This window comes from Protopterus annectens, chromosome 1.part2, assembly GCF_019279795.1.
Source record: "Protopterus annectens isolate FY-2018-M chromosome 1.part2, PAN1.0, whole genome shotgun sequence".
In the NCBI taxonomy this organism is placed as follows: Eukaryota; Metazoa; Chordata; order Ceratodontiformes; family Protopteridae; genus Protopterus; species Protopterus annectens.
This window is the reverse complement of record NC_056727.1, coordinates 328203273-328213809: the sequence shown is the minus strand read 5'-3', so window position 1 is coordinate 328213809 and position 10537 is coordinate 328203273.

The following is a 10537-nucleotide window of genomic DNA, read 5'->3' as shown; positions in this document are numbered from 1 at the left end:
AAAAACAAAAAACCCCAAAAACATTTAAAGAAATGCATTCTCCCCACCCATCCAATTAATCAATAAATCAATCAAACAGACAATTTCTTAAGAATACATTTGCAACCAAGTATTAGTTTAAAAACAATTCATAACATTTAATAAACTTATAATAGTCATACACTACATATGTATACATATAAAAATGTAATATAAAATTGCAGTTCCTCTAAATAACACTACTTAAGTATTTTAACTGAGGCTTTATGGTGACACATTCATTTAGCCCAGGGCGCCTGGTAGCATTGAGCCTAAGCTGCCATTCCATTTCTAACCTTGCTACCCTGTTCTGTGCATCACACTGAATGTTAGACTTAACCCTATCTATAATAAAAAATAAAAATTTGTTAAAATTCCCACATACTGCACTATGCAAATAAAGTGCATTGTGCTCATCCTTTCTCCTGATTGAACTGACATGTTCCCCTATTCTTGTTTTCAAGCTTCGTGTAGTCATGCCCACATAAAATGCATCGCATGATTCAATGCATGGTTCAATTTCTCCAGGTTCCATTGCTCCAGGGCAGAGAAGCGTTAACCCAGCTTCCTACAGCGGAGTGGTGAGTGGCGCTCAACGAAACCAGGAAGTTGTGGTTACATCTGAGCCAGCGTCACCTATAGCAGTACAGAGTACATCTAGGAGACAGGATTTGTCGGCTTGGTTTGAAACGCCGGACTTTGAAGCTACAATGGAGGTCTTTGGAGCAATGTGGAATCGTGATATGGACAAAAGCAGTCATCTTCCTTCTCTTAAATAGCAGATATCCCAGTATGAAAAACTAAGTAGAAAATATAGAGCAATGCAATTAGACAACTTGTTCCTGATTAAATCGAGGGGGCTTAACCAAGTCCCTAAGGGTTTACGTTTATGGAAGTTGCCGATGGGGGTAGAAATGGATTCTGACATTTTTCAAGACCTGGTTGAACTGTTTCAAAAAGCAGGTATGGAGCTTCTTGATTTAATAATTTGGAACAATAACAATAGACTCAATGTTTTACGTGAAGAGATTAGTAAGCTTCACTTTAGTATTACATCTGACTTATTGTTTTTACAATATAAAGTGAATTTTGAAAAAGTTTTTAAAAACATTGAGGCTTTTGTGGAAAAAAACAGGGCCATTAAACACAAAAAATTGGCCAGGGATGCTGCAGATTACAAAAATAAAGCAGCTTGGCATTACCCACCGGTAGAAAAGTGTTTAATTTCAAAGGTACTAAACATGAAAAAAAAATTGGTGGTGGTGATATGGATGTGACACAGGGAATGTTTGTGGAAGAAGGATGATTTTTAGAGCCGCAGGTTTTCCTGAAGGTCGGAGAGGCTCTTGAACAAGCAGCCACAAACGGCCAAATCTCACGTCAGCATCCAAGAAGAAGGAGGGTGAACTATTAAATCCTAGTAGATGTAAAGCCAGCGATGTTGTTACCAATACGTTAGACTTTAATGTATGTTTTGATTTTTGTGTTGGAGTTTCCCAACTGTGAATTTTGAGTGAAAAACAAAGTGACATGCAGAATGTAATTGATCAAAATTTACACCACACAAATGAGTATATTTTGACAATGTAAAGCAAGTGCAGTACAGAAGTTTTGATGTAATGGGAAATTGTAGTAAGACACAGGATAGCAATGTAAATATGTATGTGCCTGTAACTCATAATGAACCCAACAATATTTGTTTCAGTCAAGAATTTGCTTCAGCTAACACTGATGTGTTGGATGTATGTACTTCTTCATTATCATGTGACATTGTTGGAAGCAAAGGCTTCACAATATATAATTACACTGAAATGGATATTAGTGATGTGTATTTTGAACTGTTTAGCAAAGGTACAAACTTTGTGCCAAATTTCAAGCTAGACATTGCACAAGTTTTACTAAACTTAAAGTTATATATTAGGAAGCTTAATTTGCAATTATATTTTGCTGGTCAGGGTTCATGTGCTATGATGTCTACAGCGAGAACGTATCTTTAGGGATCAAAAGAAAAAGTTGCTTCATGCCTCCCATAAACTCAGAGATCACTGGATTTGAACAGATGGTAGAATATGAGTTTAGGAAAATCTGTAGGCAAAAATCTGAGGTCAAGGATAATTTATCAGAGAATGAAAGAAAGGTTATACAAGAATTATGGTCAACACAAAAGGTTAGATGTATGAAACCAGACAAAGGGGGAGGAATGGTCATCATGAATAAAATAGACTACAGTAGTTGTATATTCAGGTTACTTGGGGATGAAAACACATACACTAGAGCATCAATTAATGAAACTAATAGAGCATATAGAGGAATAGACATGTTTTTGTTTGATGCTTTACATCAAGGAGTTATTAATGAGGTTGAGTATGAGTTTCTTTGTGTGAAGTTTCCTACTATGCCCAAGCTTTTTGGAATCCCAAAGGTCCACAAAGGGACAGAAAATGTGCAGTTTAGACCAATTGTTTCTGCAAAGGGTTCCAAGACAGAACCAATGGCTGCATTTGTGGACCATTTTTGTAAAAAAGCATTAATGGATGCTGACCACATACTAAAGGATTCGTGGCATTGTTTGGAAAGGATAGGAAGTGTTAAGGGCATTGGAAATGAGATGTTTGGGTTTTTGACTGTCGATGTCATTAACTTATTCTCAGTGATACCACATCAAACTGGGCTGGAACTGTTTTATGACAGTCTTTTGACTAGTCCCAGTTTTGATAAAGAAAGACTGGAGATATGTCATGACTTGATGGAAATCATACTACATAATAACTTTATACAATTTGATGGAGAGATCTATCAACAAAAGACAGGGGTAGCGATGGGTGCCCGTTGTGCCCCTGTCTATGCTAATTTAGTGCTATGGGCATGGGAAAAGCAATTTGTGTTAAACTCAAAGTACAAGGGCAACATTCTTTTGTACTGTAGGTTTTTAGATGACCTCCTTATATTTTGGAAAGGGGGTGAGGAAAGTGTTAAGGAATTTTGCTCTTACATTAATGAAACCACAGATTTCCTTAGATTTACACACACCTGGAACAAAGAGAGTTAATTACCTGGACATTACCTTATTTAAGACCAAAGAAGGACTGGTGAGTACAATTTACAGGAAACCTAGTTATTCAAATTCGATGCTGCACTACACAAGTTGTCACCCTCTGCACCAAAGGAGAGGTGTAGTTAGAGGCCAGATGGTCCTATGTAGATTAATCAGTAATGATGATTTATTTAAGAAGGAAATTTATACATTGATTGGAATGTTTGTTGACAGGGTACGCTATCAATGTTAACTAACATCAAAAAAGAAGTATATAGAAGAAGAAGAAACAAATATAGTCCTATTCTAAGAGGGCAAGGGGAGGAGGGTGCAAACATAGTTAGTAGTGTCAGCACATTGAATAAAACAAATAAAGCAAAATTTGTTTTAACATACAATGAAAGAGCTAATGAACTAGGTTCTAGTCTCAGAAATTTGTGGAAATATTTTCTGAGTAAAGATATTAAAATGATCCTAGGTGATACCCCGGTGATTGTCTATGGAAAAGGAAAGAATTTGAAGAGTATACTTGAAAGAGAGGGTAGAAGCAACACTAGATCTGCCATGAGCAAATGTGGTTCCTGTAGAGGATGTAGATACATAGCAGTTGGGACGTACGTAAGTGTAGTGGGAGTATCAACGTCACGATATCTTGTCCAGGTGCTTGTAATTGTAGCACCAAGAATTGTGTATATCTTGCTTCGTGTATGTCATGCGATGCATTTTATGTGGGCATGACTACACGAAGCTTGAAGCTAAGAATAGGGGAACATGTCAGTTCAATCAGGAGAAAGGATGAGCACAATGCACTTTATTTGCATAGTGCAGTATGTGGGAATTTTAACAAATTTTTATTTTTATTATAGATAGGGTTAAGTCTAACATTCAGTGTGATGCACAGAACAGGGTAGCAAGGTTAGAAATGGAATGGCAGCTTAGGCTCAATGCTACCAGGTGCCCTGGGCTAAATAAATGTGTCACCATAAAGCCTCAGTTAAAATACTTAAGTAGTGTTATTTAGAGGAACTGCAATTTTATATTACATTTTTATATGTATACATATGTAGTGTATGACTATTATAAGTTTATTAAATGTTATGAATTGTTTTTTTAAACTAATACTTGGTTGTAAATGTATTCTTAAGAAATTGTCTGTTTGATTGATTTATTGATTAATTGGATGGGTGGGGAGAATGCATTCTTGCTTTAAATGTGGAGTGTTTTTTATATGGAGTGTTTTACTGTCAGACTCTGAAGAAGCCAGGTTGCTGGTGAAAGCATATGCTTAGTCTGTTGTTGGTTGAATAAATCTTCATGTTTCAGATCTTGAGTATTCATTCAGTGCACACTGTGGTTCGAATTTCATTTTATTTTCTGGGCTACTATTCTGCCTGTGTAATTGCCTGCTTCTAATTGTTTTCACCTGCTAGCTTCAGCAGTTATCTCTGCTAGCTTCCTATTAATTCTGTTGCTTCATTTTTCCTCTCTGTTTCCTCAGGGGGGAGCAACGTGCATACCATCAGAAACACGCTCACAGTGGCTTAGACGCGCGCACACGTGCTTACACGGTTCAGAATCTACTTATTCGGGTTAAAACGCGTGCACCCGCACAAACACTGTTACACGTCTGCCAACAGCCTCCAACATACTCAGCCTGCCCTACACGCGCGCACACCAGCGCAAACAGTGTTAAACATCTCCCAACACGCTCCCACATGCTCAGTCTGCCTTACATGCGCGCACACTGCCCTACTTGCACTTCATGGCGCACACATGTGCGCATGCACGCCCAGCAAGAAACTTTGGTGTAAGTAACAGTGTACACCTTCCATTTCTTGACTTTCCATGACTTATCTAGTGGCACACCTCTTTCCATGATCTGTGTCTGTCATCTGTCATGTTACACTGACCTCCAATGAACTGCATTTCTTTCTACCATTCACCCCTGTGATGTCACCTATCTCCTACTCTATTCCTCCCCCTTATGTATCTCTTACAATACTCAGAGTGTGCTCATTTGCTATGTGACTGTAAGATTCAGTATCCTAACCCTCATTTACGTGAGATTGCCTACTAATGCTTAGTTACATGTCTTAGACTCAGCTTCCCCCCTTAGCAACCACTACACGGTGGCCATGTTGTTTTTGGTCTGCTGGTCCCTGCATTGTCATTCCATGTATTGCATGAAACCCACATTTGTGGGTTTATAACCTTCTTTTTTATGGTTTTATACAGCGCAGCCCGTTTGCGCGGGGCTGCACTGGGTTTAAAAATCGCCGAAAAAAAAAATTATATTTTTTCATCAGGTTATCTTGCCAATGGCCACATATTTGGCCATTGGCATGCTGCCTGAGTCATATGCACCCTTTTTTGGAGCTGACATGGCTCCGTTGTGGAATTTGCAGAAATGTACTCAGTTGTCAACTGAGTACATTTCTGCAGCTAAAACGTCTCTTACACGGACTGGTTTCAGCTTCGTGGATCGCTAATATACCTCATTTACATACCTTTCGGCTGCAAGTAAGGTATTTAGCATGTCCATGCCCAGTCCGTGTAAGAGACGTTTTAGCTGGTCTCTTACACGGAGTTTAGCGCTGTTCCTGGATCGCGAGGCTTGCATGGAGTGTTGCACATCTCTTACACTCCGTGCAAGCCTTCGTGAATCCTGCCCTCCATTTTAAGCACTCTTTTATCCATGAATGTGGGATACTATCAGATACTTTTTTATAGTCAATCCATGCCATACTTAGATTCTTCCCTTTTTACAGTTCTTCATTATGGCTTTATTTAGCAACAGATGATCCTTTGCTCCATATTACTTTATTTTATTACCCTTTTGTTCTATTGCCATGATGGAATTTTCTTCTAAATGACTATAAACTCTGTCAGCATCAATTCTGGTGTATAATGTATATGTCATCAGAAGGCACGTTACTAGTCCATAATTTTTAGGATAACTTGCAAGTTCACTCTTAGGTAGGATCATTGTTTTTTCCTGTTGTTAACCAGGTTGGTGTCTGTTTGGGGAGCGCATATAAATAGTTCTTACTCATGACTAAATCTTCGTGCAAAGATGTTAATACTTTTAGCCAGGAGTTAGGTACTGCATCTAGGCCTGTGTTTTTCCAATTGGAGGCTTTTCTTAACTTTATCTCAATCTCTCTGGCTATTACTTCATCCCATTTCATATCCTGTACCTTTGAACTTATTGTTTCTTTTACTTCTTCTATCCATTTAGCATCTTTGTTATGTTCCACAGGATCTCCATAGATATTTCTCCAAAATAAATCTATTTCTACTTTTTTGGGTGGTCTTTCAATTCCTTTTACCTTGTTTCCAAATTCTCTATAGAACTTTTTAGGGTAATCAATAAATTGCTTATTTTGTACTTTTTCTTTATATTTATCTGTGTATCCTCTAAGTTTTGTTGCCTGTGCTGAGATATTTAGTTTATTATTTGCAATAGTACAAGATGGCCATGGTGGTGCAGTGTATTGCGTTGTTGCCTCCATAGCAAGAGGTTCTCCGGTTTGATTCTCAGCTGGGTTGCCTTCTGTGCAGAGTCTGCATGTCCTCCCTGTGGTCACATGGGTTTCCTCCCACATTCCAAAGACATACAGCAGGTGGATTGTACACTCTAAATTGGCCATAGGTGTGAGTGTGAGTGAGTGGTACAAATGCGCTACCGAGGCAGGGCTAGCCACCTGGTGGTGTAAATCTTGGCTCAAGATGATTGTCAATGCTGAAGTGGCGCCTGGACCCATTGTACAAAATGGGAAAAGGGCTTGATGATGGATGGATTTGCCATAGCGCAAGATAGATCCCGATCCATTTTAATACTGTGCATTGCTTTTATCATGTCTATCTTTGAGTATTTTTGTTGATCTGTTCCCTCTTCTGTACTCTTCTAACAGTGACACTTCTTGTCTTAATTGCTTTACAGTTTTTTCTATTCAATACTTCCAAGACTAGTAGCTGAGAACTTTGTCCTTTAATGTAGCTTTTACATAGCTGAAGACTGGACAATGGCCAACTAGTAGATGAGAACTTTGTCTTTTAACACAGCTCTTACTTCACCACCGCAATCAGTACAACATCTGTGGTACTGCTGCCTCTGTACCAGTCCACTAGTTAGCATCCTGCTCATTTCGATCCTTACTTGTGACCAAGACAGCAAGATACTTAGCTCCCCACCTGAAGGTATCTCTTTCCCCCTATCTGTGGAGAGCAGAAGAGAACTTCAAGTGCTGATTTGGAGTTGCTGATTTGCATCCTGTTTCCCACTCAACAACAAATTGTCTCAGTAATACATAAATACTTCTACAGATAACCTATAAAACAGAAAACAGTTAAAAGTTAATTTCACTGAAATCAGCTGTGCCATCACTGTGAGTAATATCATACTAATGCAGGAGCTTTAAAGGCAAAAAAAAAAACAATACTTTCTGTCGCTTCTGCATGAATTTCATAAACCAAATCATTGGCTTTTTGTTTAAACTATTCTATCAGTGACATAGTCATGTACAAATAAGGTATAATGTGGCATTCATTTAAGATAATGTTTATGGACTTCTGACAGCTACTAACCTTCTGCTTCTAGAATGAGCATTTTATTTAAAATCTCTGTCTTTATATTCTGACATATTCAGTATAAGTTTTTGTTCCCTAGAGTATTATCTATAAATATGCATGTGATAATATTTACAAAATACAGAAATTACATTTTTCATTTAGCTAAACCACTTGATACAAGATAACAGTAAAGTATGATGGCAGAAGCAGTCAGGAAAGTGAACAGTAAGACAGTGCTCTTCATTCGACACCTTATCTAAATGTATTTTTTAAATCCACCATTTCCTAACTTACACATTGCAATGCTTCTATTCAAACACTTTTTCAATGAACAGTTCATAGGTTCATAGGTTCATAGGTTGGTACTAGGCCATCGGCCCTAGGGCCTATACAAGCCTAGCCATAATAATTCCCTGGATATTTCTTCCCACAATATTTACTTCTCTGGACCCGTGTCTAGCAGGGCGACTGACATGATCCCCGGGGTGAATTTCCTATCTCCCATCCAATCATCAAGGTTCCTTTTGAAGAGGGCCAAGGAGGTGCTCTGCTTGACATGTATGGACAGTCTATTCCAGAGTATGGGGAGTCTCTGGGTCAGGAACCTATCCCTTCAGCATGCTTTGTTCATTGTGATGACAAAGTTTAGATCCCTGGAGCATGTGGCTCTGAGGGATTGGGATTTCTTTAAATGGAGCATGTCCAACAGCTCAGGGTTTGACATGGCCTTGTATGTTAAGGAGGGATTACCTCTGAGTAGACGATATGCCACAGGGTACAGCTGGAGTTTTTTTTAGATGGTCAGCATATGGCATCTGCTTTAGGCCTGTGATTCTTTTAGTGAGGTATTTCTGTGGCCTTTCCAGCAGTTGCAGATGTCTTGTGAGGTACATACCAAATGGGGCATTATACTCTATAATGGGTCTAATGAGGGATGAATACAGTGGGACAATGACTTCTTTTTTCTGGATGAAAAGCCCTTAGTGATGAGGTGTGCCACATAGAAGGATTTCCTGACTGTTGTGGCAATGTGGTTATCGAAAGTGAGACCACTGTCCACCTGTGTCCCTAAGTCTCTCATCACACTTTCCATGTTTAGTGTACTGCCACCTATGTGGAAATTCATGGGTACATGTTTTTCCCAAAGGGGATAACTATACATTCCTTGGCATTAAGCTTGAGCCCATGGCTCTGGCACCAGGCATCTGTTTCTATAAGGCCCTTTTGTAGAATATCCACATCATTTGGGGATTCAATAATGGCTCCCAGCTTGCAGTCATCTGTGAACTTTGTTAGCCAGAGTCCCTTAGTGTTGGCCTGTACTTCAGAGAAGTAGATGCCAAACAAGAGTGGTCACAGGACTGAACCCTGAGGTACTCCACTTGTCACTTGTCTAGAGCTGGATTTGGAGTCGGCTACTTTTACAGTCTGGGTTCTGTCAGTAAGCCAGTTGGCAACCCATCGAGTGACATAGGGATTTATGCCCAGCTTAGTAAGTTTATCTATGATTCCAGAGTTGGGGATGGTGTAGAAGGCCTTGGCAAGGTCCATATAGGCTGTGTGGACCACCTTACCCTCGTCCACAGCTCTGGAGACTAATTTGAAGAAGTCAATTAGATTCAGGAGACAAGATCGGCCCTTCACAAACCAAACTGGGTGGGGTCCAGTGTTTGAAGATTGCCAATGTCTTTGTTTATAAGTTCCATGATAATGCGTTCCATGCCTTTGCGGATCAGGCTTGTCAGACTGATGGGACAGTAGTTTCCGGGATCCAAGGCGGATCCCCCCTTGTGGAGTGGGATAACTGTAGCTGTGCGCCACTCAGTGGGCACGAAGCCTGAGGTGAGGCTATGATTAAACATGACACTTAGGTGAGGTGCCAGTTCATTTTGTAGTTCATGTAGTACACAGCCTGGGATGTCATCTGGTCCCACGAATGCTGTATTCTTAGCTTTGGAGAGTGCAGTTTCTTCCTGTGTGGCCGTGATTACTGGAATTTGGCAATCTTTTGGTTTTGAGATGGGCCCTTTAGGAGGTAAGAGGGGAGTGAAGTTGGCACTAAATCGATCTGCCAGGATATTAACAATATCCTTGGGATCAGTATATTTAATGCCATTCTGTTGTACCTCAGAGCAGATCTGAGCATTGCCATTTAGTTTCTTGACATATCTATAGAATGCCTTGTGGTTGTCTTTAGAATCTTTATCAATTTTATTTTCATAACTAGCTTTTGAGGATTTTATGAGGGATCTCAGCTTCTTACTGCAGCTGGCGAGGGAATTTTTTGCATACTGGGATTTTCCTCTTTTCTGCAACAGTTTCTTCCTTCTGTTGTATAGTTTGTTTATAGCAGGGGACAACCAGAGTGGCTTCCTTTTTTTGGAGAAGAGCATCTTGGTTCTATTTAGGATAGCATGATTCATGCACGAGTGGATGTGCTCGTCCAGTGCCTTAGTGTAGGATTCTGCAGTCGAACTTTCAGATCCTGTCTGCATGGGTGTCATGAAGTTTGCCACTTCTGACTTCAGTAGCATGAAGTTGGCTTTGGAGAAGATTTTTAAGGAGGTTTCCTTACTGGGGGGTAGGGGTGGGATGTGGATGTCAAGGGTGATTTGTTTATGGTCAGACCTGACCAATGAGGGGGTGGCCACTGGTGTGAAGCATCTATCTCCCATGTTGGTAATGACCAGGTCTAGGATATTGGAGCCCCTGGTGGGACAATGGATTAGATGATCCAGGGCATTGGAATTTATGAATTCCAAGAACCATTGGGAAAAGGAGTTGGTACCCGAGTAGCTGTCCCAGTTAATGGCAGGGTAGTTGAAATCACCCAGTATTAGGGTGCTTGGTTGTATCTTAATATTTTCCAGTATGTTTAGAAAGGTGTAGTGAGAATCTTGGGGCATGGGGGGG